Source organism: Callospermophilus lateralis, chromosome 2, assembly GCF_048772815.1.
Source record: "Callospermophilus lateralis isolate mCalLat2 chromosome 2, mCalLat2.hap1, whole genome shotgun sequence".
Classification (NCBI taxonomy): Eukaryota; Metazoa; Chordata; class Mammalia; order Rodentia; family Sciuridae; genus Callospermophilus; species Callospermophilus lateralis.
In genome coordinates, this window is record NC_135306.1 from 126359278 (window position 1) to 126385506 (window position 26229).

Sequence of the window (26229 nt, forward strand, 5' to 3'; positions counted from 1 at the left end):
TATACATTTTGCCTCTGCAGAATGGAGTCTCTCTCTCTGCTTCCTGATCACTATGTGAGCTGCTTCCCTCTGCCATACTCTTCCACCATGATGTTTAGCCTAGCTGTCTACAGACTGAGACTCTGAAACCATCAGTCTCCAAATAATCTTTCCTCCTCCACAGTTGTTCTAGTCATACCTTTTAGTCATTGCAGTGAAAAGGCTGATTAAAACAATGAATGAACAAAATTTAGGGAATACCAGCTTAGATTTGAGATGTTGAAGAACACAGAGCTACATGTGCCTACTGGGCACTTGAGATATGGCTATTCCAAATTGATATGTTTTGTGAGTGTGAGCTACACCCTAGATTAAAGATGACTTTTTATATTGATTTAATGTTAAAATAAGATGTCTAGCCAGGTATGGTGGTGCACACCTGTATCTCAGTGACTCCACAGGCTGAGGCTGGAAGTTTGGAAGTTCTAAGCCAGCTTCAGCAAATCAGTTAGGCCCTAAGCATCTTAGTAGGACTCTGTCTCCAAAACAACAACAACAACAACAACAAAAGGCTAAGGGTATGGCACTGGACCCAATCCCTGGTACATAAATAAATATCTAATGTATTTCATTAGGTAAACATTTTATTAAAATTGTTATTGTCCATTTCTCCTCTTTACAATATGTGGCTGACTACAAGAAAACATAAAATTTCACATGTAACAATTCACATTTCTGTTGTTGCTACCAGCTAAGCCAGCAGCTCCTCAGCTCTCCGGAAGTTCTGTGTTTTTCCAAACTTGTGTTCCACTAGTCATGTCTTCCCCACCAGACAAACTTCCAGACACTGCACACTCCTTTAAAAGGTTTTGTATGTGCAGGGCCATAAGAGTGGTTTAGAGACTTTTTTCAGGTAGTCCATAAAGTATTTTCAAATAAAAATGATATATAGGGCTGGGGATGTAGCTCAAGCGGTAGCGTGCTCGCCTGGCATGCATGGGGCCTGGGTTTGATCCTCAGCACCATATACAAACAAAGATGTTGTGTCCGCAGAAAAACTAAAATATATATATATAAATTCTCTCTCTCTCTCTCTCTCTTAAAAAACGATATATACCATTATACAGTTTGTATTTTGATATCTACAATTTCAAACATAAATCTAAAAAACTACTAATGATATACATTTTAGGATGCTATTATACCCTTTCTGGGAAAAAGAAATATAAATATCAGTTATTTGAAAACCATAATAGTTCATTAAAAAAATGTATGTGAACGGTTCTTTGTTTAGGATTTGGAAATTTCATAGTATTGATTTGTACTATACTATTTCATTTTGACTCCACTTTGCCCATAGAATGTCTTTCAATGTAACAGAGTTCTTCTTGACATTTTTATGGTTGTCCTTGTATACAACTCTGCACAAAAAGTCGACAAAAATGATTCTTTAAAAGCTATATGATAACACTATAATTTTTTTCAGGATTATCAGATTTTTTGCAGCTGATTAAACTATATGTGTGTGTGTATAAATAATAAACATGCTTAAACAGAATATAAAGTTTTAACCAAACTGTTTAACAGAACATAGTTTTAATGGAACTATGTCTCTTAATAAGTATAGTTTTATATCCCCATTTTGCATCTTTTAAATGGAAAAAAAATTTCATTGAAAAAAAAATCACATACTAAGTAGATAAGAACAGTTTTGTTGTAACAATGTAATTCAATATTCTGAATTCCTTCTGAATTATGTCTTAAAATCAGTTATCTATAATCAAAATGATATTAAGTTATCATCAAGCAATTTAATTTGATATTCCTTTAATGTGGTTAAAAAGATGCACTGGAGAAGCCAATTGGATTACATATTAGATAAATAGGTATCTTTTACTTTCTGCAGTCTACACTGATAATTTTGATTGTCTCTTTTTTTTCTGTTCCCATTGTGTATCCTGATATAATACCACTGGCTGACCTCACACAAGAATTTGAAAAACATTTAGTAAATTTCTTATAAAAGTTGCAATTAATTTGGCTAATAATGCTTGTTATTATTTATTAGTTCTGTTCTCTAAAGACTATAAGCTCTTTGTGAGTAGGATCATGTAATATTTCTTTTATTCATGTTACCTACCATAATACTTTCCATACAGTAGAGGATAATTATTGATCAAATAAAAAAAAAAACATAAAGAGGAAAAGGGGAAGGGATTAATAGTTTCTTTAAAATGGTGTAATGTGTGGTACAGTTAATTTTCATCCAAGATTTTCAAAAGCACAGTTTCCATCTACCTCCTACAAAGTCCGCTAGACTTAAAGTATATTGCCAGCAATAGGAAGGCATAGTAATTTATTTTAACATCAAAGCAAGTGTGACAACACTTTCACTAAATTGTTCATGTTTTTATAAAGACTAGTATTTCCTCTCTAAATACAAGTCCAACAACTTAGTTGCTTATAAAGAAAAAGAGCTGCTTTAATTCTTATAATAGTTATAAAATGATAAGGTTCATTTTCTTTTTAAGAAAGTTCTATGTGGCAAATACTTTGACAGTTCACAAACATTTTTGAAGTATGAAACAAATGTAAGGGTCATTCTCTTTTTATACAGGAAGAAGCTAGAAGATCACATACTATCTTAGACTATATAACTACTAATTGGAAGAGCTTGGACTCAAATGAGGATGTTTCTGTCTCCAAAGTTCATGTATTGTGTACTGGGTTGAATAATAAGTCTATATCCTTTCTGGGCTCTCAGAATGTGCCCTTATTTGAAAACAGATTCTTTGCAAACAAAACCAAGCTAAGAAGAGGTCATGCAGTGGGAAGGCACTAATAAGGCCCTGTAAGGCAGGTCCTTAGAAGAGTAAACAGACATGGACAGACACATAGGAAATACACACCATGAATATGAAGAAAGATTGGATTGAAAGCACTACAGGCCCCAAAGTAACAAGTCCTGTTATCAATACCAGAAGCTAACAGAAAATCCCAGAGGGGACTGTGCTCTAGGGTCTTTAGAGCAAACAGGGACCTGCCAGCTCCTTCAAGCTGGAACATTTTAACATGTAGTTTGTAATAATTTGTACTGGAAGCCCCAGGAAATTATATGTACTGAGTAAATAATATACAAATGTTATTGCCTAAAAGTTTGATATTAGCATGTTAGTTATTTCCATAATATATCTCTCAAAAAACCCTTTATTATTTCTAATTTACTTTGGCTTATTTTAGACTTTTAGTCATTATTTTCTTTTACATAATACACAGCTTAAATAAATCTCTTATCAGAAAATAAAAACTACTTTGAAGCATCATTTCTTTCTTACACAAAATGAATAGGTTAGGAAGAGTTAAGGGAAGCATTTTGATAAGATCTACAGACCTGTGAAGTTCAAATACCTTGAGAATGGGTGACAATTCTGAAATTTACCTAAGCTTCTGTGTAAATGTTCAAAGGTTTTAGCACAACAAGCCTGATGATCAGATCATTCTTGGAATGTGTATTTAATGAGACAACTCTGATTTCTAGTGATCTGAGCAGAAAGAAATATCTTCAGCTCACTCACTGTGCTTCCATTGTGACAGAATGCAATCCACCTTTCCTTATGCTTCTTCTTACTTTAAGAGGATTTGGTATTTACATTGTCAGGAAAAGAAAATTGTCTGTGAAAAGTCTGTCCTAATCCATGCAAATAATAGACACTTGATATAACTATGCATGTGACTCTCAATCATACATTTAGAAAGGTATTATTAAAAAAGTATAGAGATCTCCCTTAGAAAAGCCCACAATGGACGATGATCATTCTTCTAACCTCAGTCTCCCAAGTTACATTTACAAATTTCATTCTGTTCTTAGGTATAGCAAATATATTTTTTTTTCTGTAGGGAGAAACATTCAAGAACATAGGACAATCTAATTTTATTCATAGCATATTTTTTTCTTTCTCAGTTTAATAATGACAACCTGAAAATATTTTTCCAACAAAACAAAATCTTTTAAAAAGCAATAGGGTATTGAAATTTCTAAATACCTATTAGTTTGCTAGCTTTTATTTATCACACCTTGTGATAAGTTGTGATATCAAAGTGCCACTTGAAATATATATTTCATAAGGGGTGAGACAAAAAAGGCAGTTTAGAATTAATCTAGTAAGTTCCTCTAATTTAAATAATATATGTGATAATACAACTACAAGAACAGAAAAAAATATGAAAGACATTGGTAGGATAATGAGAATACAAACCACAGACTGGGAGGAAGTATTTTCCCATCTATATCTGATAAAGAACTACTATTCAAAATACATAAAGAACTCTTAGAACTCAACAATAAAAACTCCCAATGGGGAAAAAAATACAGGTAAAAGATCTGGATAGATCTCAGTGAATAAGAGATACTGATGACAAACAAGCATGTGAAGAGTTTAGCATGCTGTAATAACAAATTTGGAAATTTTAAAATATATGATACTATTATACACTTATTAGAATAATCAAATTCCACAACACTGACAATATTAAATGCTGGTGAAGATGTAAAGCAAAGTCAATTCTCTCTTTCTTTGATGGTAGAAATATATAATGGTATAGGCATTTGACAAATTCTTAAATAACTAAATATACACTTCCCATATAATTGATCAACTTGACTCTTCGATATTTATCCAAATGAGCAGAATAATTATATTCACACAAAATCTTATACACATGTTTATTACAGATTTACTTATAATTGGCATAACTTGAAAGTGATCAAGATGTTTTCCATTAAATGAATAAATAAACTATGCTATATCCAGACAATGAAATATGATCCAATGTAACAAGAAATAAACTTTGAAACCTTCAATATATATTGTTATGTTGAAGAAATCAACCTGAAAGTTTCTGTATTATATGATTCCAACTGTAAGGCACTCTGGAGAAGGCAAAAACTGTGGAGATAGTTAAAAGCTCAGAGGTTTCCAGGAGTTATGTGCAGGCAGGGATGAATAACTCAAGCACAGGGGAGTTTAAGTCAATGCAACTTTTCTGTGAGATACTACAGTGATGGATATCTGTCAGTATACATTTGTCAAAAATCAAGATGAATTCTAATGGATTCACCATGGCACTATGGATTTGGGATAATAATGGTGTGTCAATATAATTTTGTAGACTGTAAAATATTTACCATTATAATTTTGGGATGTTGATAGAGGGCTCTGACTGTGTATAAAAGGTGAGAAGCAGACAGGCAATAAATGGGAACTTTGTTCCACAGAAATGTCCTGTGAACATAAAACTGCTCTAAACATTAAAGTATATTTAAACAAACAAGTAAACAAAGTTCTTATATATTGAAAAATCATGAACTATTTAGGGTTAACAGTTGAGAACCTCTGAAGGATGAAGGAGAATCAGAAAATGAAACACAGCCAAATTGCTCTCCATCATAAATTAACAGAATTCAAGGGTGAGGGAGAGGAGAATACTCAGGAAGAGCACAGGAAAGAAGCAAATTAGGCGAGCACAATGTTGGGGCAGCTAAAGAGCTCTTACACTAGAGCTCTTAGACTAGAAAATGTATCTATTCTCTACTAAAGCTCTTGTATTCCTAAAGTGTTAATTCCTCAACATACACTTTTACTCCACAGATGTTGTTTAAATTATTTAACAACATTTATGGCATGGATAACCCCCAGTGGAGATGAACTCACTGATTGATTAGAATAGACAGGAGCTATGCAGCCAGCTTCGTCTCACCACTGCATACTACCTGAATAATTGCCCTGAACTTACAGCTATTGTTACATACATGCCTTATATCAAAGTGTGGGGTTATTTTTGGCTTATTTTTGTTTCTCAGTTAAAAAAAAAAAAAAAACTGGTGTTAGAATCATGTCTACCTGAAACTAAGTAGTACTGGGATGACTCATGTGATACCACATAGCTAATGACTAACCCATGGCAAGCTGAAGCCAATGAAGTGCTGAGAATGGGAGAGGAGACTAATCTGAATGGATCACATTCTCTGCCTACTCTGCCTATAGACAGGGGACTTCAGACCTCTTTCTCAACACATCTTTTTTTTTTTTTTTTTTTTGGAAGGAGGGTAGAGAGAGTATTATAGTCAAAATAAACAAATTTAACAGTGAATATTCCTAGACCAGACAACTACAGATTCTATTTACTCATTTTGGGGGCAACAATCTTATATTGTATTCAACAATCATATATTGTATTCTCCTGTCCTTATTATTATCCATTACTACACTATTTTTGAAACTGTGTAGCAATGTATCTCTGGAATGGCTAAAAGTTGATTCTAAGAATGTTTTAAATTAAATACTTTATTTTTTTCTGTAGGATGATGTTTCAAAATTCTGAAGTGGCAATTGTTATACAATATAATTCAATAATTAATTTTAAATTCCTTTATTCTTGCTGGAGAAATATATTTACAATCATCAATGTTAAATAATAATATGAAAAGGAATATTGAACATAATTAATAAGAACTGACAAATTATAAACTTGCCTCATTGTACTTTAATTATTTCAATTTTTCATTACTTACATTCTAAGGATGTTTGATAGTATTTAAATCTTCACTTGGTTACCTATCAGTCTCTTATTCTGTTTATTCATTCATTCATATCATCAGAATAGGTTGCTAATAATGCTTACCCTTCAATTTAAATATCTCTGGAGAATAATAGAAGATGTTCTACTCACTCATGTCCTAGGTTTCTAAGTAATTTCGTAGAGACATGGCTGCAATATTTTGAATGAATCAGCTTCATACAATTCCCTGAAAAATAATTTAAAGCGCTTCTCCAGGAAAGAGTCATCAGGATCACATTTAAACATGCGACACAGGAAATCTTAACTTATTCTTAAGACAGGAAGGGAATGATTATATTTATTTGGTGTCTTCATTTGTTTGTGCTACTGTAACAAAATAACCTGAGAATGAATAATTTATAAAGAACAGAAATTTCTCACAATTCTGGAGGCTAGAAGTTCATGAATAAGACACCATTAAAATTGGTGTTAAACCTTCATCTCTCTGCTTCCAAGATGGTACATTGGAAGCTTCACTCCCCAGAGGGCACAAATATTGCAACCTTCCATGGTAGAAGATATAGAAGGGCAATCAGTGATGTTATGTGAAGCTTCTTTTATCCCATTGATGAGAGGGGAGCCTTTATAACCCAACCATCTCATAAAAGCCATACCTCTTAATTCTGTCACATTGGGAGTTAAGTTTCAACAGGAATTTGTGGAGTTCACATTCAAAATATACCATGTGACAACTGATGTTTACTTTTGGGAAAATTCTAAATATTTATTCCAGTGATTAAAATGTCATCTATGTTATTATACAGGATGTAACATTTAGATGATACTAAAATAATATGCTATTTTAAGGATGTACAGGTGCAAGAACTTTTGCCAGTGTTGTATAAGACATATTTCATACCTGATTTATACAGTGAGAAATGGGTGGAAGTAGAAATTGTTGAATACTAAAAGCAAAGTTGTTTTAAATTTGGCACATCTCACATATTCTATTAAAATGCATAAATCTCTTTCGGGGACAAGAAGTAATTCTAAAAATTATCTTGTAGCATGTAGGATTTAGGTACTAATTGTGAGAGACAAACATATCCCTTCTTTAACACTGCAAGAGACATGGTTAATACTCAAGTTGGCTAATTAATTGAAAGGCCACAGTGATTTTTGTCTAGAGAAGCTTTAATGTAAACTCTGATAGCTCAAATAGTTCAGTTTCACTTTCTAACCACACTTAGAGAAGCAGAAACAGATGCTTCAGGCTAAAGATTGCTCACAAAAGATTCTAATGAGATGAAAAAGTATGAATATAAATTGCACCTTATCTCTGATGCTTTAAGAGGGAATTTTCTCAGAGATTATGTTTAGAAAGATATTGTTCCTGTGATGAGCGTAAATGTTCACACTTAATTTCACTTATTGAAAGTCATATTTCTATTTCTTCTGTCTCTTAAGAAATAGCTCTACAGCATATTTAGTTAGATTTTGGCAATAAGTAGTCTGTCATTCTGGAAAAACATGATTCGATATATTATTATTTATTTTCTGTCAGAAGATGTAAGAATTGTTCTTAGCTCCCAGAGAGAACAACTTCAACTCTCTCAAACTTCAGACACATGATTTGTGGAGCCTGTAAAATTTGTGTGGATATATCATTCTGATGGAGTTGTAATATTGCTACTATGGATGCTTATGAGTTTGGGCTCTTCTTCTCAACTGAAATAGTAGTTGAGGTATAAGACCCATAATCACTGAAATTGTCTTCCCCAACTGTCAAAGAAACATTTCTTATTTAGAAGTAGGATGGGTATTAAATCTTATGTTAAAAGCTTCAAATATTTTTTAGTGAAGATACTTGGAATATTATTATAGAGAGGAAAATACCTTAAAATATATCAATTCCATGCAGATTTACACATAATATGGAGATTACATGATTTCTTCCCAAAATAAGAGATTTGTATTTATCCAGGCAAAACTTAAGCTACTGTAAATAAATACCAGATTCAAAATTTACTTTTTCTCATCTATCAATTGAAAATAGGAAGACTTTGTGAGGTCAAGTCATTTTGACTCTGACTTTTGACTTTCACTTATGCATCTATGGCAAACAGTCTCATTTCTGCTACCTCAGATCAAGAAGAAGGAAAAAAGCATTAGGGAAGTCAACATCCTGTGCTTTTAAAGGGCAAAACTAGTAGTAGCACCCATATGCCATTGGTCAGAGCTTAAGTTAAATGGCTACACTGAACTCTGGGGAAGATTGAGTATGGTGGGAGCTTCTCAACTGACCAAATGTCTCCACTGTAAACCATGAAAAGATGGAACTGAAATAGATTCACTTTAGCTAAGAAAAGATGCATACTAAATAATAAGGCAGTTGGAAATGTAAGCTGATTATACTTATAATACCCACTTGAGAAAGTTCTGTCTGATTCAGTTTTACATTTTTCCAGTTGTTTGCTGAATTTTGCAAGAAATTAACTCATACTCATACTGTGTACCAGGGAGAAAAGAGGAAATTTATTTGAAATGGTAGACAGAGTGACTGAGTTTATCAATACCAGCTATTATGACTGTCTACATGCATCATTCTAAGCACCTTTTATGAACTAACAAATTTAGTCTTCAGAAGGACTCTTCAAAGTAAGCATTATCATGTTAGGGGTATTAAAATTGAGAATAAGTTAAATTTTTAATTTTTGATTAATTCTTATGTGCTTTCTCTGTCTCACCAACCCCACCCCTCTTCTTATCTAATGATAATTCATTTTTTTTTAACTAAGGAGATTACTAGAATGTTACTCTGGCCTGTCCACTCTAGACATGACCCTTGGGTTTTTTTGTTAAAACATCTATAGAATCAAGAGTAAAAACAGTAATAATTCTTGGCATTTGTCTCTCTCCAAATAGGAACTTTCCAAATGCCAGAGAGTACTTGTCTGAACTCAAGTTGCAGTAAACCTTTGGGATGGCCACATCCTTTGTCACAGAGTATGGTAATATGATTGATGGAATCGTGGCCACAAAAATGTGCTTCTAACCATTCTGTGGTCCATATTGCCAACACAGATGGAATGAGCATCCACCTTCATATTTTCCTCAATGGACATCATCACTAGCTCATCATTTCCCAGAGGAGAACTCATATTCATGTGTTTTTCTGCCTTGTTCTGTACCTTCAAAGACTTTCAGCTTTTCCCTTCATCTCCTTAACTTAAGATTTCATGACTTCTAGCTCTGACAGGACTGGGTCATGAAGAAAATATAAACAGATGAATAATGTGTAAGGAAACCATGTCGGTTATTTTTTGTGTGTCAAATTGATGAAGGGATACCCAGGTAGCCGGGAAAACATTATGTCTGGGTGTGTCAGTTCCTGAAAAAAAAAAAAAAATTAGCATTTGAGTAAAGATTATGTAACTTATCATGAATGGTGCCACCCAATTCATTAAAGGTACAGATAAATTAAGAACAGAAAAGACAAACTCCCTTCCTCTTCTAGACAGCCATCTTTTCCTGCCCCCGATATCAAAGCTTCAGGTTTTCAGGTCTTCAGGAGCTGGGACTTCTATCAGTGTTCCCTCAACCACTGATTCCTAAGCTGTGGTCCTTGGAATGAGAATTATACAACTGACCATTTGGATTCTTAAGCCTTTGGATTCAAATTGAATTATACCAGTGGATTTCCTGACTTTGTAGCTTGCAGACACAGTATATTATGAAACTTATTGGCTTCCATAATTACATGAGTCAATTCCCATTATAAATTCCCTTTAGTGTATCTATATAGCTTATCAGTTCTATTTCTCTGGAGATCTCTGACTAAAACAGGATCAGTAATCAAAAACCTGACAAGGGAAAGACTAATCCTCGAGGCTTCACTAGTGAATTCTAGTAAACACATGAAGAAGAATTAATGTCAAGATTTCTGAAAGCCTTCCAAAAAATTAAGGAGGGAACACTTACAAACTTCTTTTACAAGGCTAGGATTACCCTCATCATGACATATTCAGATAAGGATCCTACAAAAAAAAATGTACAGGACAATTTATCCCCAAGGAACATAGATATAAAAAAATTCAACATAATGCCAGCAAAGTGAATTTAACTGCACATTAAGAGCATTAACTAATCCTGACAAAAAGGATGACAGGATATAATTGGGAAATAAGGATAGTTCAACCTATCGAAGTCAGTAGTGTGACATACCACATAAAATGAAAGATAAAAATTATAAGATTATACCAAGTGATATAGACAAAGCATTGATGAAATTCAAAATTTTTTCATAATAAAAACTGTCAACCAATTATGAATAGAAGCAGTGGTAAAGACCACATATTACAGTCCCACAGGAATCATCATGCTTAAATGATGAAAAGCTGAAAGCTTTTCCTTTAAGACTGGGATCAAGGCAAGGATGCCCATTCTTATCACTCCTATTCTAGATGATAATTGCAGGATATAAAATAAACATACATAAATCAGTAGGGTTTCTATACACACTAACAATGAAATTTCCAAAAAAGAAATTTAAAAATTTCCATTTATTAGACCATCAAAACCAAAATAAAATTCTTGGAAATAAACTTAGCCAAGGAGCTGAAATATTCATACACTGAAAACTACCATATATTCATGAAAAAAGCAACATATAACTAGAAAGATACCATATATTATGGATTAATATTATTAAAATGTCTAGTATCTGAATTTCCCTACAGCTTCAGTACCATTACTTCCAAATTTCCAATGATATTTTGCACAGAAACAGAAAAATGTCCTTAAAGTCATCCATAACCAGAAAAGAATCTGTGAAACAAATTCAATCTTGAGCAAAACAAAAACAGCTGGAGACATCATCCCAATGCCTAATCTCAAAATACACTCCAAAGCTATAGTAATCAAAACATCATGGTACTGACATGAAAAAAGTCATGTAGACCAATAGAACAGATCAGAGAGCCCAGAAATAATCTGTATATTTACTGTCGTGTGATCATATTAAAAAAAAAAAAAAGTTGCCACAAATACAAAATGGGAAAAGAATAGTCTTTGGAAAATTGGAAATCCACTTGCAGAAGAATGAAATCAGACTCATTTCACACATCATATACAAAAATCAACTGAAGATGAACTTAAATGAAACTGTAAAACTACTAGCAAAAAGTAAAAGGAAAAGATTCTTGATCTTGGTTTAGGCAAACATTTTATGCATATAGTCCCCTGGTTACTCTATAATACGTATTATTTGCAACTAACTTTAGGTAGTGATCACGTTTGTTTTGAAAAAAGCCAAGACCTCCGGACATGGTGGCATACACCTGTAATCCCAGTGGCCAGGGAGGCTGAGACAGTAGAATTTTGAGTTCAAAGACAGAATTAGCAACAACGAGGTGCTAAGCAACTCAGTGAGACCCTATTTCTAAATAAAATACAAAATAGGGCTGGGGATGTGGATCAGTGGTCAAGTGTTCCTGAGTTCAATCCCTGGTACTAGAAAATAAATAAAAAACAAGAGAGAGAGAGAGAGAGAGAGAGAGAGACAGACAGACAGACATACCTCTTAACCTTTCCATATCCTTCTTGCATCATCTGTTTGATGATGCTTCTGTCACCATCATTGTCCACCTGTACCAGTGCAAGATTTCATTAGTGTCTTCTCTGCTATGCTCTAACTTGAGTATGTCTAGTGCTTTTCCCTATCACACTTGATCATATTTATTTTACTATGTTCCTTGTTTATAAGATCCTTAAAAGTAATGTGCAGTATTAAAGTCTTCTTTGTGCTACCCTCTGCCAAACTCAATGTTGAACATTCTCAGTAAATGTTTATTAACTGCATTAGAGGCCAATTAACTGAAGTTGGCACAAATAAGGATTTCAAATATTTGAAACCTGTAGAGTTGGTCCCTTTTGTTACCCACTGCAGGAAACAAAAACATATCAATCATTACATTTTTTAATCTAAACATAGAGAATCCTTTTTAGCACAGGAAAATGCGATCTACCAATAGAGGTTGACATAACATGAAAGTTCTTTCACAAGGAAAGGAAGCCTTACAGGTTAGCAAGGCAAAAACTTCTCAGCTGACCATGGACAGACTACTATCTTCATCCTTAGCTAAATGTTGTCAGTTTAAGCTAATAATAGCAACATACCCTTGTAATTAGGTAATAAAAATAACATTGAGCCTTTACAGAAGAAGAGAAATTAAGTTTTGGATAAAAGTGTCTTCTGCTATTTCATACAGGGTGATAGATGTTTAGAGTCAGTTTACATTGCCCCTTGTAAGGTTTTGCTTTTCTTCTTCATCTAAAACTAAGAGAGCTGTCCCTTCTTTTCTTCTTTTCTTGTGTTTTACCATTGTTCTAATTAAGACATTCATAAGGGTGAACTGGGGGATGACCCTGAAATCTATGCCCATCGGGGAGCCATTTCCACACCCAGAACATAAGTTTTACACCTGTCGATATAAACACTTAATGGAGGAAATTTGCTGAAATGCTGAGCAAGAATTATGTGTGTTTTTTTCACACCTTTTGTGTACAAAATCAATGATCCAAATCAATCACCTACTTGGAAAGATTGATCTTTGCAATTGTGAAATTGAATAGTAAGGGAAATTAAGGAATAGAAGGCAGAAAATAAGGGCTCCCTTAAAGTTTGGGAATTTAGGACTTAAAATGCAGCTTTTGCATTGGCAGGCAACTAAACTATTTTCATTTTCCCCAAGCTTAACTTTATTATTAATGAGAAAAGGCCTTTTGAGTGCAGGGATAGCATATATGTGTCATAATTACAGCTGTTATAAGCATGAGTTGGACACTAGCCCTGTGTCTTGTGTCCATAAGTCATTCGCTATTCTGTGGGTTGTGTTTGTCACAAGCCTATAATGTTTGTGAGTAGGAATAACCATATATTCAAGAGTGGTTCATACTCATCTTGTTTCTGTGAAGAAAAGTTTAGCTGGACATTAGCAGTAGAATTGATAACTGCTCATTTTGGTTAGATGGAAATTAAATAAGCCTGGATGCTGTGGTTTTTAATCACTATCTGAGTGATCTACTGTGAAGTCAAATAGTGCTTTATCAGCTTGAGGTCTTTGGAAGTGTTTCTTTTCCCCCACCTCCACTTCACAAAATGTGGAGTTTTACTTTCTCTGAATGAAAGCCTTTATAATACATGCTCAGTTTATCCAAGATGCAGAAGTCAGGTTTAAAAAAGTTCCCATTTTTATATTTCAGCTTAGGTTTTACTCAACATTCACTGTTCCTATGTCACTACACTTGTATGTGTTTGAGTAATAACACAAGATTTGAAGTATAAGATAAATTTTTTGCGGAAGTAAAAGATTAATACTTGTCTAGATTTAGTCAAGGTTCTCTGAAGATTTCATTGAATTATTAAAATGACTTTTTTATCATCTGAAAGTTATTTATACCTTAATTTATGGCTTTACAAATAACTTACAAGTGTGTTTCACTTTTTATAACTAAGTCACCTGCTGTAGTAGATGCCTCTATGCAGAAAACTCCTGAATGAAATCCCTCCCCGACAATGACAAAAATCCTCTTAATGTGCTGTATTCTACATATGATATATAACAAGTAGGAGACATTCATTACATAACTCATATGTACTACGCCCTATTAACATTTCATATGTTCTTCACATGCTTCTGCTTTTATATGTAAGAAAACAGGTTTAGAGAGGGTAAGTAATATGCCAGGGTACATACAAACTTTATGGGACAGAGTTCAGCGTAAGCAAGTTATTTTTACTATTATATGCTCTCTCCCATGAACTCACAATATAATGAGGAAGATAAATAGCAAACTTATACTTCCTAATATCTGAACATTAGATTCATCATTTGTAATATGAGGATAAATCTACTGCCTAGGTTTGTCAAGAAGATTAAATAAAAAATGTGTATGCAGAGAATGATTTATATTCATATGAGTATAAATAATCAGGCAAAGAGCTTAAAAATGCCATGTCTAATGTACAAATTCTAGATATAATTGAGATTCTTTATTGTTCTTTCAAAATGATGTATCTTTTTCCTCCTGTTTTTTTCGCTGTACTGTTAATGAGCAAAAACAACATATTTTCCCTATCCTTCCCTTTCAGGTAACTCCTGACTTTCTAATTTCTAACCACCAAAGCATGTTATACATTGCTGAGTTTAGCCACACAGGCTTATGCTAAAATGGCAGCATGCATGGTCTTCTGAGACTGTGAGCTTCCTGCAGAACCTACTCCTAGTGGTTCTGTTTAATCAGACCATTGGCACATGTCTGACACACTGACTGAAAGTATGTTCAACATATCGTTATTTTCCAGAATATTTGACATGGACATATTTGATTTGATAATACTAACTTGTAGTATTAGCAAGGCAGAGTTTTAATAGAAGGAGAACTAGTCAAGATGATAGACCCTGGGCTAGCCACAGTCTCTATTTCTTGCCTTAACACAGCTGTTCATTAGCCATGGGATCTTGCTCAGTTCACTCTTACTTCCTTAAATGTAATTTATGAATCTATAAAATAAATACAAAAATACCTGCCTCACTATTTAAAATAAAGCTATAAATAATAGAATTAAAGTGTTTCAGAGTTTGCGAAAGACCAAGAAATTGCTTTTTCTTCCTTTCTACCACAACTCTATTTAAAGCTTACAACCACATTTAAATCAACTATGTATTGGATGACTCTTAGATTTAACAAAAGTAAACCCTTTATTAGTTATTGAGCCAAGGTTTATTTTCCATCCTAGACTAATATTTATTACTCTATTAGAAAAAAAACTTACACATTTAGTAAGTATAATCTAATAAACCTCACATATGAAACATACCTAGAATTTACAAAAATACTTATTTGTCAGTCATTCTAGATTGATAATCATCACCATTCCAACATTTTACAGCAAAGATCTTAGAATCAGAAAATTTAGAATGATTTAGCCAAAGTCACCTATCTCCAAGAGCCCCTGTAGAACTTGGATCCACCATATTATCTTTTAAACCTTTTTCCACTTTGAATAGCAGTTAAAATACTTTCTATACACTATGGATGGTGTTATTTTCTAATTATATGGGCTTATCTTTATTTTTTCCATAAAATTTAGTAGTTATATATTCTTTTTTTTTCTCCTTAATAGATTCTAATCTCCAGTAATAAAAATGCTATTTTTCTTAGTAGTAAATCACAAAATTGTTACTGTTCTTTTCATGAGTAAAATGCTGTGCCCTTACTGGAAGAAACCATAGGGAATTTATAGTTACAACCTTACTGAGTATATTTTTGCAAAACTTTTAATACCAGTTACATAGCAGTAAAATTATACACACACACACACACACACACACACACACACACAATAAATATATATATATATATATATATATATATATATATATATATATATATATATATATATATATGTAATGAAAAGAAAATACCTAACCTGCCTTAAGGAAGGTAATACTTGTGAAATTCCCAGTTAATGAAATTTTCTAAATTGAGTAGAACAAGTAATAGAAAGCTTTTAAAGGGCTTATTTTTAAGCTATGAATTAACACTAGGAGGTAAAGTCTCCTGGTGGTGAGGTTTGTGACAAATTGATCCACTGGCCAAGTTCACTGAACAAGCAAGTGGCTATTCAGGTACTTCATTAAAGTATATGAATAAGAATATTTAGTTACTTGCGTCAGTGAAGTTAATAGTGTGCACAGCTGGGAGACTCCATGTGAGCTTGGTTTTCCAAAATGTTAAAGCAGAAATATTCTATCCCTATAAAATGTTGAGCATGTTTGAGCAGCTTATATAATGATAAAGTATATTGAGTGGATTGTGAAACAGAAGGTTCTCATAAAACAGAGGTACACTTAGAAATAAAAGACAAAAAAAGGCAATTGGATTGAACAAATGCATTATTGAGTCAGCCAGTAAATGAAACAACTTCTTCATTCCATTTAATATTAGCTACAGATATATTGAAATTAATGATTTACAAGAGTTAATACACATGCAAGACAGAGGCGAAACTGTTATAATAGTTGTTTATTCCAATTAGAATCTCAATGAGAGTGGAAATAATAATACATGATATTATTGCTTTGGTATTTTATTTCAGTGACTGTTACTCACTACATTGCAGGCATATTTTTAGTCCAATCATTTTAATCCAATTTTTGAAGTCCTTAAAACCAAATACTATGAAAAGGAAGGAATTCTGCTCAAAAATGTCACATTGAATCCCAGCCTCTTTTCAGTCTTCTGCTTTGAAAAATTCATACTCAAGACTGCAACATCCACTCTTGCTTATATAAGTTGCCGATCTGCCCTGCAGGTGCAGACTTGCCAGCCTCCACAATCATATAATTCCTTAAAAACTCTCTTCATACACACATGTATGCATTTATGTGTTTAACGTGTATGTACGCATATATATGTGTATATATGTATGCATATATATGTGTGTGTCCTTCCTATTTCTATTTTTCTGGAAAAAATCTAATATGCTCTTATATGTATTTCTCCAAAGTTATTTATTTTTAATTCAATAAACTATATACTGTTGAAATTCTCATGGAACAAGACCAACAATAAATTAATAAGTAAAATAAGAAGAAAACTTACACATGCAACGTACAAACACACACACACACACACAAATATATATATATATATTTTCCAGGTAATTACTCTCAGAATTCCAAAGTCAAAGATAATATTCTGGGTTAAAATATTTTTAGAAAATTTGGAATCCAAGTTGGATATAAAATGGGTCATGCTTGAATCAGGGAAAATTAAATGTGAAATAAAGATCATCTAAGCAGAGAACTGAATTTAATAGCATATTATGTTTAGCTAGGTAACAATGGACTACTTCCTATGTGCATGTGGATTATTTGGAGGTGAGTTGAGGGAGATTATGTATTATTAATAATTTGTGTTCATAGGTTTTCAGTTTAGATCATTTCAAATTCACTGTAGCATTTGGTACATGCCCAGCAAATATTTACTGCTGAAGATTAGCTGCAAGTTCTTGTTGTACATTACCTGTGACCTGCTGAGGATATAGCAAGGGGTTGAATTCAGCCTGTGTCAACTTGCCCAGTCAGGGATGCAAGCACCAGGAAGGTAGAAAGCTTTCTTCTAATTCATAAAGTCACCCTATGAGTCAGAGGCAGCCCTAGTGCAAATACATTCTCAGCTGCTTCTGTTTTACTTCAAAAGAGGATCAATCCATTCCTTTTCTTTTCATTATTGATTTCAAAATATGAAATGAATTTTATGTTACCAATACTATCCACTAATGCTGAAGCAAAATGTGTGTGTGTGTGTGTGTGTATTTAACATTCCCTGATGGCAATAGGGGATATGGGTAAATTCTTTCTATTCAATTACCCTAGGGTTCCAATTTAAATTTCAGATGATACTAAGGTTTCTTTAGTTTTTTTAGATCTTTTTTCCTCCATGACTATACAACTTTGTTAAAGAAAAGGCTCTAACGTTTGTAGCTTATATTTATAAGCATAGTTAAGAAGAGACTAATAGAACAGAATCTTTTCATTTATATTCTTTGAAAAATATTTGTGCTTTATAATTGGAATTATTCTTTCCCAAGATAATTTAAATAGGTACAGATTATATCACCAAAATTTTGACATGATCTTACAGTATTTCATAAAATTTTGGGATTGAGGGTATATTTATCACCACATGTGGGTAAATTAACTTGCCAAATGTCTAAAATACATAGATCAATATATTTTAACCTATACACAACAAACATAGGTCACAGTCATATTTAAATAACCTAGTCCTGGGGCTAGGATTGTGGCTCAGTGGTGGGTCACTTGCCTGGCAGGTGTGAGGCACCGGGTTCAATTCTCAGCATCACAAGAGAATAAATAAATAAAATAAAGATATTAAAAAAATAAAAATAAAAATAAAAAAATAACCCAGTCCTTCATTCTAGCTGAAGCTCTTGCCTAGACTTAATTCTTTTCAATTCAATTTACCACATATTTTTTTTGTGTGCTCAATATATACCAGATCCTAGATAGAACCTAATGTGCCCTTATAAAGAATTAAAAACAGAAGCAAACTGAAACTATCATGTAGTCTTGACTAGTAAGCAGACCCTGGCTGGAAGTTAGACCCCATTTTTACCCTCGGTGCATGTTGTGCAACCTCTCAAGGAATATCAGTATTCTCCCCAACCTGGCCAAGTCCCCACCCTTCCATCTTTCTCAGTAATATGATACATGCTCAAGCCAAATGGAACACTAGCATCTTCCAAGGAGTTGTATTTTATACATCCAAAATGAATAATTTAGTATTTATGTCTTCCAAGTGATATATGCCTGGTTTTTGTTTAAAATGATGTAAATGCAAATCTGAGGTGTAAAAGATTCCCAAAAAAGACAATCTGTTTTGATGTGGAATTTTGTGCTATTATAATATTTTCCCCACTATGCACTTCCCATCTACTCTCGAGTAAAATCTATGTGTATGTAAATATAAATTTGCACACAAATATGTGGCACATGCACACACACACTCTACACAGCTGCATTGCATTGGCCAAAGTTGCCACAACTTAGTCACATGGAACATTTTGCTAAAATACTATGACCTCCAAGAGGGGTATTTTAAAGCTTTAATTAATTGTGTGAACCTCCACATCTATATTATTCAGAATGTAAGCTTCAAAATGTATATTCTTATGACTTTTTAGAGTCAGTACAGAAAGGTCAATTTGTAATGTGTGGTACCAGTGGTAAGAAAAATGAGTTCAGAATAGCTATAAAGACTGTAAAGTCTAAATGGGATTGAGCAGCACAGAAGAAGGTGGTAATGTTAACAAAATGTAATAGGCTCTAGGACACTAAAAATATTTCAACTCAATCTAGCATTTATTCTTCTCATACCTGACCCTTGTAAAGAAGACAGCTTCTGATACACACATACATGCACATGCTTACTTTATGTATTCTTATTTGTGTTTAAGTGTAGACTAGAAAAGATCCTAGTATTTTTGCCTCATGGCAATAAAGGAAGGCCACTTTTGACATGCTTTAAACAAAGCCACACTTATTACTGGAATTTTTCTACATGTCTAAAACCCTCTCTGCTGCCCATGAGATAGATTCCAAATTCCTTTACCCAAATTTCAAGTTCTTGGCACTGGATTTCCTCTCCAGCTTCAATTCTCACTCACCACTTCCTTTACTAAGTATACTTTCTACAGTCCAGATACGTGTGTGCACAGTCACAGCTTCTGTGAATACAAGATTTTTTTCTCATGGCATGCCCTTTGTGGGTTATTATTATGCCACCATTTCTTTCTTTCCATGGTTTTTCACCTGGCTATTCTTACTGAGATGAATTGGGCATCGACTTGTCTAGGAGCCTTGTTGGGTCAACTATGTCAGGCTTCTAGGCCATTGAAACAATGTATCTCATATTGGATGCTTTAAACAACTGATATTTTTCCCCCATTTCTGTGATTTTTTTTTTTTTTTTTTTTTTTTTGGTGCTGGTGATCGAACCCAGGGTCTTGTTCATGTGAGGCAAGCACTGTACCCACTGAGCTATGTCCCCAGCTTTCCCTTAGTTCTGGAGTAAAGAAGTTCAAGGTCAAGGTGTGAATAAGCTTGTTTTCTTCTAAGACCTGTTTACTTGTCTCAGACCATTATTCTCATATGGTCTTTTCCTTGGTGTTCATCCACCCAGTGTCTGTATGTCTAAATTTCCCTTCATTATGAAGATACCAGTGAGACTGCTCTAGGACCCAGCCTACTGATCTCACTTTAACTTAATTACTTCTGTAAAGTCTAAATCCATTCACATTTTGAGAGACTAGGGATTGAGAACTTCAAAATATGAATTTGAGTGGGGGCACACAATTCAGTTCTTAACATTGGTTATACATACACCAGAATAAATCTAATCCCCTTGTAACTCTTTCCAACCTGAATTTGTTGCCCATTTTTGTCTATGATCTTATGGTATATCCTACATTCTCTAGTAATATTTCACAGTTGTTTTCTATTTTGTCTTATCAATTTTATTTATTTAACTATACCTTGAGGCAAGATCTATATATTATTAGTGTATTTAATTAAGATGTATCACAATTTCAGAGATTTTAAATGGTAAGATTAATGTTTATGGTGATTATAACACTTCACTGATGGTGAGATATTTTATTTTAGGGATGTTAAAATGTGAAAAATGTACATATTATAACTGATAATATATTTGTTGTTTTATCATCAAGGCCAAGTTGAGTGATCTGTATTAGGGTTTTGGGAAATTGTCTTAAATACAAAGATTAATGTATTCTCCTAAAACTGTATAAATTGGGAAATTTGGAATTACACTTAAACAAAATAAATCATGCCTCATAGAAAATACATATTCTCATCACATAGTTGCCTGGAAAGGACTCCAAGATCAGAACTTAGGTGCTTAAATTATTTATTTCAAATTCTTTCCCTGTATCTCAGAGTCAGTAAATGGCAACACAGAGACCAGAAAGACAAACTTGTGACTCAGTCTATATATCTTTTCAGTTTTTAAACTACCTGAAATGTGCAGCTCATGTTGTGTCTTCCTAGTTTGCAGGCTGGAAAGAGGATATATGGCTTTGTGGCTAGGGTATCTATTTGTACCAAGACTAATATAACACTTGTATTCACTTGGATTATGCTTATTCTGAGCTGGAAGATAACTAAAGCAGAAAACTTAAGTACTGTTACATGGCATTTGTAGTGAGTTGATTTAGCAGGTTGGTAAAAGAGAAGTCAATGCAGAACTTAACTTTGTCTTTGGAAGTCTGTGTATGTGTATGTGTGTGTTTGTGTGTGCATGTATTGCATGTGGGGGTGTATGAAAGTGTGTGCTACAAGATGGTTAAAAGAATTTTTTCTTTTTCACAAAAGACATGCAAAATATGATGATTATTTTGAAATGTGATATTATAATCCACGATATGAGGAACACTGTGTTCATTGTGCTTGAGATTATTATTGTATAGCTCCTTAATATGGCTTTGTGATTTTTTTTTGTTTTGTTTTGGAACAAGAGATTAGAAGATGTACAATTCACCACTGCTGACTTGTTTGGTTATTGTAGGTGGTACAAGAAAGCATTGTATAGTATATAAGATTATATGTTATATACAAATAAGACAGTATCTTCCTAGATTCTTAAAATCCCTTTGAGGTATTATCAACATTTTACAGATATAGAAGGATACAGATATAGATATAGAGCTGTAATAGAGCTATAATAGAACTCTGCCTTTCATCTACCCAAGTATAGGTATAGACATAGATATGCGTTCGTGTATATAAGAAAACAAAAATATGTGGCAGACATCACTAACATCATATCGTTTTCACACTTGACCCACTTGAATCGAATGTATGGAAGATGATATGTCATGAGCTTTGTAATGTTTTGAACAACCAATAAAAAAATAAAAAAAAAAAGAATTATGATTTCCTATGCATGGATAACTGGTGCAGTTTCCTGTGCTTGAAGCAAGTAATAAATTTACCTCTGCTAGATCTTGGGTAGAAGAAAACTTTATCTTACATAAACTGATTAAATACATTAGACACAGTCATGTAATATAGTTGTTTTAAAATGCTATTTTGACCCAGTTTTGAGGTCCTGGCTAGAGGCCAATCTATTGTTCTCCAATAATTGATTAAGTTTATACCCCACTCTTTCGCTTATCAGACTTTTACATTCTGGGGCTCATCTGAATCAGGTTTACTGCCCCAAGGGTAGGTGCCACATATCTATGAACAATTCATCATCTCCAGAGCTTTCAAAAATTATTCAAGTTAACTACTCCACAGGGAACTTGAGAAATCCAGCTAACCCTTCCTCACTTTCCAAATATGAGTTGGCTCCTGTAGAGGCAGCTTGCTGTCACATCATCCTTAGGCACAACTCCTGTGGTCCTGCCTGTCAGCCTTCTTTCTTCAAAGCTATAATAGAACTCTGCCTTTCATCTACCCAAGTATCCATGTGTTTAGGCTGCTCTCAAAAGAAATCTTTAAATGTTATAAAACAAACTGATCTAGTATTTTCAGTAGTTTAAAAAATGAAAGAAAAGGGGAAAAATAAGAAGCTATTCAATTCATAGAAGTAGAGCAAAATGGAAGTTGCTGAGGACTGGAGGGGAGAGGAGAAATGGAGACATATTAGTCAAGTTGTGTTAATTTTCAGTGATGCATGATCTGCAGATCTAGTGCATAGAAATGTGACTATAATTAACAGTACTGTATTGTATTCTTAAAATTTGCTAAAAGGCAGAACTTAAATTTTCTCAATATATACATGTAAAATGACACTAAGGTGAGGTGAAGGGTATGCAATTAGTTTGACTGTGATGGTGATTATACAACATGTTTATCATCAAGTGAATATTAAGTATACATAATTTTTATTTGTCAATTGTACCGCAATACAAATGGGGGTGGTAAACCTAGTCAACCTTTCTAAGAATTTGGTATATTCCAATTTAATAATATAAATATTTGTCTTTTGTGCACATTAGCGTTGGTTTTGCATGAGTCCCAACACATACTAAATCATCAAACAATTGAGTTAATGAATGTAATCTTTTTGGCTCATTTCTCTAATGGTCCACAACATTCATAGGAAATTTTAACCAGAATTGCTGAAATAGTTCAGTCTATCTGCAACTGTACAAAATGAATGTATACTGCTGTGTGTGAGGGATTTGTTTCTCAATTTCCACCATTGAGAAAATAAGTAAGGTAGAATTCAAAAAAGAGAAGTAACTAAAGACAGTTGGAGAAACCATGGCATTGTTTAGCTCAACTGTGTTTTACAAGGAGATGAATTCTTGTAGGAATAGCTGTTTCAGAGGAAAATTTATTAGCCTGGCATATCGCAGAATGTAAAATCTTCCAGAATTTAAGCTCTGTAAAGACAAGAACTTAGAACAAAGCCAGACGTATAGTAGGTACCAGTTAAAGTCTGTAGAATGATTGAACCACAGATATTGACAGCTTAATTCCTTTTGTATTAATACACAATGTTTTAGAAAGATTTAATAGAGTCATAGTAGAAATAGTTGCTCCTCTGCCCCATGGTATACCCCTGTATATTAGGGATTATTTCTTCCCAGTAGGAAGGAGACAACATTTCAGTGTAACAATTAGTAGTATAAAAAGGGACACATCTCCCTTGACTGGAAACAATGAAAAATCACTAGGTATGTAAAATAAAACCAATGTCTTTTGGAAGTCTCATTTTGAGGCATACTAGGAATTCACTGAAATGAAATATGAAAGCAACATTAATGCAGCATCTTGCATCTTTGAAAACAGGATTTTTGGAGAAAACAACACTTGTTTGACTATTATATCTATCCAGCAGAAAGGGCCATAAGAAATTTTCACATTGAGGCATTTCATTGAACTGGACCATCATATGTTTAGAAATTTCCTAAGAGTTCTATAGTTTTTTTTGTGTGTGTGCTTGATTTGCCAACCAAACTACTCCTAAAATGGAATAAGGAAAAATAAAGTCCTCTTAAATTTATAGATCTCATCAGTACATATTAAAGAAACACTTCATCTCCATGGGTTGTTGCAATGGTGCTTTAACTGGCCTCTTTTCCCAGTCTCATTGCAATCAATCTTGCATGCTTTCCCAAATTTCCCATATTCATTTTCCCAAGTTGTTTTTTATCATATCCCTTTCTCACTAAAATGTGTTTTCAGTGGTTCTCACTTGCCAAAGTTCAAATTGTAAACTTCTCATCTGACACTGCAAGCCCATCACACATTTAAGCACTAAACTGGAGCACTCTATGCAAGTAGTGCCACTACTATATTACTGTGCTTTTTCCAGCCAGCGTTCTTCCTTTGCCGATTCCCACCTACCTCCAAGATTCAACTCACTTTCCACATCTTGTATTGGATCTTTTCATTTTTCTTCAGCCTTCCATGATCACTGGCTTTGTCCTGAATTTAAGGCTAAGTTTTAGAAGTGTACCCTATATTGATTATTATGCTGCCTTGTTTTCTTATCAAATTTATTTCTGGTTCCATGTTTCATCTCTTTGCATTATTTTTACCAATAACTGTACACTTCCATAATCTGTCTTCTGAATATCCCTTACCACTCCATCTCGTGAAATCCATGACTTCCATCCCAATAATTCTTTAACCAGACTCTAAAGGACCTCAGCTGCAGTTTTTCATTATCCTCCAAATTTCTTTTATTGGCTCTTTGCTGCCATGACAAGCTCCTTGCAGAAGTCTTTAAAATCCTTTTGCCTACCGAGTCTAATTTACATTGTCTGATGAAACTCAAACTCTGCTTGAATTAACAATTTTCCTTTTTTATACCTATAAATAAACTATACATAATTTATATTACAAATAAAAATACAAAAAAAAAATTGTGCTAACTTTGCTGACTTCAAAAGTATGATACCATACTAAAATTCAAACATGCAATAAAATACATTATATCTAAAGACTGGCTTCCGTATTTTTTCCAGCATGTACCACATATTCTACTTGCCCCCTTAAGAGGCAAAATTTATTTCTCTTCCTGTTGAATCTGGAAGGGGTTAATACTAGACTTAATCAATGGAATCATAATCAATAGAATGTGGTAGGAGTGATTTGGTACCAGTTTGTAGCCTGGCCCCAAGAGGTATTCAAGAGGCTGGGGAAGCACAGTGAAGTATGGGTATCTATCTCAGCCTTAGGGTAGGGAAAGTTTCCTGGAAATGATTTTGCCTAAGGCCTGAATTAAAGTTTGCATTAATATGAGAGTGAGATAGTGATAATGGTAGAGCTGGTAGGAATAAATATGCCTGGATATTGACATCCTCTGTGATGTCACCTGCCCTTATTATTATTATTTCACTCAACTCTACATGTAAATATTCTGTTTCTTATATAGCACTGCCATCCTCCCACCACCATGAAAATTTCAGGTCCCTAAATGAGGTTTTAAAAGACTAATGTGAAGCATTTTGATAACTGTTCCAATAACTAGCTCCATCCTAGAAGCATGGGACAGGAACTTCAATTGTTAATTCATGACAAAAAAGTTTAAAAATGAGATCCCTTCCAGCATAAAGGAAGGGGTGTACCAAAAGGCAAAACCCACTTCTGTCTTAGAATACTCAAATTTCTGTTTATATACAATTGTTTCTCTCCCTCAAGTTTGGTTGGATATTTACAAGTTTTGAGAATATAATTCAATACTCTATGGTATTGAGGAACAAATTAGGGTTAAAGAAGAATAAGTTATATGGTTATTTTGCAATACAAAAGAGACAACACACTGGGAATCCATAATCATAAATATAAATTTGGTTTCATAAATATTATAAGTACTTGTTGAATTAATGAGTTTGTAAATATCTAGTTCAATAGCAGATATCTGGAAGCCCTAAGGAGACATAAAATATTGATGAGTTTCCATCATTGGTCTTTCTATGACTGAAACAAAAATGGAAAAAGCCATAGAGTAATAAACTCGAGTTACATGTCAGGTCCCTGTCCTTGGGTTTTTTTTATGCATTATACTCTTGAACATATTTGTTTTTAAGAAAGTGAATATAGAATTTGGTCTTTTCTGTGG